We start from the raw sequence: 5,676 nt of genomic DNA, 5'->3' as shown, positions 1-5,676 counted from the left end.
GCTTTGAAAAATGACCATGTTTTTTATAGAATATTAATAAGTAATCTGTCAAAGGAATCGTTCCCTCGCGTACTGAAGTGTTGTTGTTTTTTATCCAGTGATTTTCTCACTGGGTATTTTTTTTATCGCTTCTTTTAGAGTGGTTCACCACACTATAGCTCGAACCTTCTATAATTTCAATTATTTATCAAGGCTATTATATTTTTTATGAACAATCTTAATTATTTCATATGTAAACGAAGGTAGTATTTACTTGAATTTTTGATGAAATACGAGTATACAGACTAAGCAATTTCAATAAAAAGGAAATTCGATATATCATTTTTTGTCATTATATTCACAACATTTGCATTGCAGACATGTTAGTACCAGAGGTTTAGCTCGAAGACTAATATCAGGATCCTAACACGTACATGTTGGGGCGACATTGATAACCTGGACTCATTGATACGGCAAGAAAATTCACCACAACAAGCCTGTATTTCCTACTCTTATGAATAAATATATAACGATGAACATGAACGTTCGAGTTGTTTGTCAACCGGTGAGACGCAACGTACTTAGGTAAGAGCGGTCTGTTACTTTTTGGATTATTCTTTAATTCAGACAATATACAATTTCCCCGATACGATATCTATTTGCTTATGATTTTCTTCCGACTATGGGTGCTAGATCTTCCGTTGGCGACCTCCTATCATGAATTAAACAAAATGAATCAAAATGGGCCCAAAAGCATGGCAATTTCTAATTCATTTTTTAATACAAATTCTATTCTATTCTATTTGTGTTCTCCCTCATTGCAAAGAAGTGCATGAAGATAAGGTTTTTCAATGACCATCAAAGTAGCAAACAAATACCCAGCCTGATTGTTCGGTGACTCTAATGCTTCTATATCATTCATTTGGCAATAATTTTTCAAACTCATTTTTCCTGCCTCACACACAACCCTACTTCCATTAAAACGCACTTTGCTGTCTGCCTCTAAGTTATAGGCGTTTTAAAAACATTGACACTGATTAAAACAACATGGGAGTACCGTGAAACAAAGTGTAAGTACTCCTTCAGTAGGAAATGCTTTTCCTCTCGTTGTTGTTTAAGATTTATATCATGCTGATCGCAAAATGAAGGCGCCTTTGCCCTTTTCATAAAACATCATGTAAATTATATCCATTTGTTTGGAAGTTTTTAAAAACTCCTACGACTCAAAGCAAAATATTTTGTCCAAGGATAATATATTAGGTCCTTTTAAATAGTTTAATGTCTATTTATTGTATGCATATTTTTCTTCGTTTGGTTGTTTTCCAATAATGGCTGTGACTCCTTTTGGAAAGTCTTACAAGCAAGTATGGCACTTTAAACGACTCCTATGACAATTCGGTAAAAAAATCACTTTGACATGATAAATCTTAAGCGCTGTACTTTTTTGAAATATATTAATCAATCACAAGCATTTGATTTATCTCTACACCGTATATATAAATGCTTCTTTTTTTATTTCGTCGATGAAAAATGTTTATGATCAAATTGTTTTAAGTCGAATCCTTATTGAGCTATTCTAGCAAGTCTACGATTGCTTCTTTTTTTAGTTTAGTGCATAAGAGCAAAGATAATATACATATATATTTAATTACACTTGTTTATTCGCTGAACACTGACACCATGGATTAATTAAATAGCAGAAAGATAAAAGCAGAAATGCAAGATTGAGATGCTCTAAAAACTCGACAATGGTTTATTTTTATGTTTATTCATTGACAGGCTTTTTTTTTTTTTTCGCTTTTTTAATTTCAATTTTTGCCAGCTGTTGATTAGGCTCAAACCTGCTAAGATTTTGACAGTTTGATTAGGGTTGGTGAGTATGGAGAACTGGGTGGATAGTAGCTATATACTTATTTCCTAAATTGCTCACAGAAGCAAGGATCAAACACGCCAAAAACCTTAGTGTTCAATTAAAACGAATTTAGCATAGTATTTTCTTTTAAGTACTGTTTTTCATTGTAAACACCATGTTCTTACGACTCAGATCTAGACGGGGAAAAATATGACAACTTCATGCTGCAAAAAAATAACAACTTTTTTCCGTTGAAAAAACGTAAATTTCCTTATTTTTCACAGAAAAATATTAATCGCTGGGTGTCTACAGGCCTCTTTAAATCAGGCTGCAGTTTGCTTATCAGATGGCAAAATTCTAACGACTATCTTATCTTTGGCGAATCATTATATACTTAAAGTGAACGACTATTTTTTGGGTCAGCAAGATTGCCTTTCTTCCAAATTGTCTATCATTTGAGATCCATTAAGTCATCTATCCATTTGAAAAGATAAATATATATAAAACTTACTATCTATCAATTTCCATGCATGCAAATACCATCCCTTCGTTTATCCACCCGCCTATCCAATCCAATCCTTTCCTCCCCTTTTACCCACCCATTAAACAACGCTATCTATTAATCCATTCCGTTTAGTTCAATTTATTTACTTCATCTTCTTTTGTAACCACTGTTTTTGTGTTTTTTTTTTTTTTGTTTTTTGTTTTTGTTTTTTGCATTTTTGCATCTCTCTCTGACTGTTTTTCTGACTCTCTACCTCTTTTTGTCTTTCTCTATTTAAGAAATTAACAATATTAAACGCACACGCTTATCTCTGTACTGTGATATAAAAACGCTGGGAGCTATAAAGCACGAGAGAAACACGTTTAGGAACTCGAGGTGTAGCCGAGTGTTTTTCTTGCTTCGCCGGCAAGTGTTCTGCAACTCCCGGAGTGTATATATCAAAGTACGGAGATATAAGCTGCCTTTTTATATTGGTTTCATAAAATATTTTTGAACGGTTTTGTGTGAGTGTGTCTCTGTCCTCTAATATAAAATATTTGATCATGAGATATAACGCGCGCGCTGATTGGCTGACTACCGTCATAATATATAAGAGGATAGAAATTAGATGCTCGCGCAAAGCTGCTCAAAAATATTATATAAAAGTAATATAAAACGGTTGCTTATGTCTCTGCACTGTGATCTAAAGACTTTGGGAGCTGTAGAGCACTCGAGAAGCCGAAGAAACTCTCGGCTACGCCTCGTGTTCCTAAGCTTGCTTCACTTGTGCTCTATGAGCTACCAGCATATTTATATCAAACAAACAGAACTGATACTGGTCAATGAATAATTCTATTTAAGGATAATCGGCTTATAGCTCTGATGAAAAGATGACCGATTTGAATAAACAGAAAGTTTAATGGATGAAAAGCTAGCGCTGAACGAAATGAGTTTTGCGATGAAATTTAATCACAGCTTATGTATGCTTTCAGTTTGCAGATTACTGTACAAAAAAAGTAGGCATTATGCGTCACTAATTACTTAATATACATCGATATTTATCTGATAAATCTTAATCATCACCTACGTTTACGAACAAAGAGATAAATTAATAGAACTATTAAAGTAGTGGCCATGTATTGAAGTCACATCCTTGATAGTAGAATTATTACGTCTTTAATTGTTGTCTAACTCAGTTTCCCACTTTCTGCACGTAAAGGTCTAATATCATTTATCTTATCTCCCTGTGTATTTACATGAACATTTTAAAATCCCCTAATGCGCAGATTACAGGAAAATACAAACTAATACTTTGTAAATAATCTTTTCGTTTTTCAGTATGAAGCAAAAAAGGAGACAACATTAAGGATGTTCTTAAGTGATCTTTTATGGTGTGCCTCGGGCTCAGTTATAGGCCCCTTGATGTAAAATAACGGTTGCGGTCAGAGATATAGGAAGTAGGAAATCTGAGGGGTCTTTAATCAATATGCTCTATTGTATTATATATGTTTTTTCAACCTCAATCCTTCAGATTGCTAAAGATTAAGGCTTTATCTTCATAATACGGTTTATTTTTCCAGCAGTGAACATGAGAAAGACGTCAATTGCACCGTATCTATAGGTTAGAGCGTTGGCGCTCATACTATTAGGCTAAGATGCTTTGAAAATATCCTACAGCACTTTATGAAACCTACTCATATAATGTTTTTATTGCGTTTTTTCTTTGGCAAAACGCTACGAAATGACTTCACTTCAGGGAATATTTCCGTAAACATTGTTTATGATATATACTAAAGGTTGTCTGGCTTTTAAAGAGCAACAATGTTCGGCGCGAGTAATAATGGAAACGATGCCTTTGAAGCGAGAACGCTTGCACATATTCCTTTTGATTGAAAGGAAATTTTCAATATATCTTAAGAGAAACTAATCATACATCGTACGTGGTGTAATATATACAATAGAGCGTTTTCACTCACGTGAGAAGGCAGCCATAAACAATAGAAACTTTCTGTACGGTATTTGCATAAAAATAGAGTTAAATTCCTGGAGGATAGAAAATGTATTATTTTGGTACCCCATAATGGCCACTGTGACGTCACGTGAAAACGCTCTATATAATTGTGTGCCAAAGGACCAGGAGTCTAAATTCTCCCTGTGTGACGTATGATAAACTACAAAAAGATGTACGTAAATCCAATTGATAAGCCAGTCTGAAAGATTTAGATTCTCTCAGTTTACGATGGTTAGAATTTTTAAAGTTATGCCCCAGGGCTCAGCTGTCGGACCTAATGTGTCCACTTAATGCCTTCGAGCCACACACTTAGCCAGGAATCAACAATCACATTTATTATGAAAATCCTTAAAAAAAACCAATAATAATAAATATAGATAGTACATGAAAAAGCAAGGTTGCGATTCTAATATATACATGTACTATAAAGTAATTGAAAGGAAATTGATTAGAACACACGGTGTGATTGTGATACACCGAATCATGGCTTCAATGTACTAAAGTTACGACTATCTAGGATAAAGTAATTAGTTTGATGTCGTGCATAGTGGCGCATTTACCGGAGTGAAGCAAATGTTTTGATTATAGGTAACTTTCTAGACTCGCATCTTATATATTTTCAAACGGCGCATTATATATGAATGGCATGCAATTGTGACTATTTTGGAAGAGAGACGCTGTCTGATCTGAAGAAAATAAAATATTTTGTTTCAGATAATTGCCTCCCTCTACAACAGTTTGCTTTATCTTACAGTTTTGGACTATCCGTAGCGTCCTTGTGATTATCTTAGGTAATCCAACAGAAAAGTGTTAAGTATTCTGCCCATTCAGCTAAACATAATGCCTTTGTCTTTCTTAACACCAGATGTTGAAAGACGATGAATGACCGACAACGCATTAACAGCGTTTGCCACCCATGCCACCCTTCGTACTATATATCAAGCTGTGATCATGAATGGAGAGTGTTTCGCATGCACTGTGCACAGACTGTAAACAAGGGGAACAAGTAACTAATTCTTAATTTTTATCTTAGATACTGAATATACAGAACAAAATAAAATTCAGTAATTCCACCTCATTCCAATCTGTCGATTATAATAATTCCTTTATCCATACCAATCTGACGGATGTTAATAACCATCATCCTTGCTAATCGCCATCCTTCCTTTTGCTCAAATAAAAAGATGATCGGCCATTGAAAAATTAAGAAAGATACACAATTCCTTTTAGTAGCCACCATGGGGGAAAATCGTCTATGTCGTAATTAAGAATACTTGTCAATTAAGAGTAGTTGCCTAATATCATTAGGGATCGAATTTCGACAGTTCAATATTTTGACATATCTTGAAA

At 34.3% G+C, this 5,676-nt stretch overlaps 1 long non-coding RNA gene across 1 annotated transcript; it reads left to right on the top strand.

The window, feature by feature from the left end:
• Window positions 1–345: 345 nt before the first annotated feature.
• On the top strand, window positions 346–5,404 carry LOC148910556 (uncharacterized). The gene is made up of 2 exons (XR_016119959.1): window positions 346–564; window positions 3,654–5,404. It is a non-coding gene; the product is annotated as an uncharacterized LOC148910556 (long non-coding RNA).
• The last annotated feature ends 272 nt before the right edge of the window (window positions 5,405–5,676 follow it).

Source organism: Actinia tenebrosa, unplaced genomic scaffold (genome assembly GCF_029948245.1).
Source record: "Actinia tenebrosa isolate PJP-AT-01 unplaced genomic scaffold, QUT_ActTen_1.0 PGA_scaffold16__25_contigs__length_10494907, whole genome shotgun sequence".
Taxonomy (NCBI): domain Eukaryota; kingdom Metazoa; phylum Cnidaria; class Anthozoa; order Actiniaria; family Actiniidae; genus Actinia; species Actinia tenebrosa.
The sequence above is the reverse complement of the archived record's forward strand: the minus strand, read 5'-3'. Positions and strand labels throughout refer to the sequence as shown.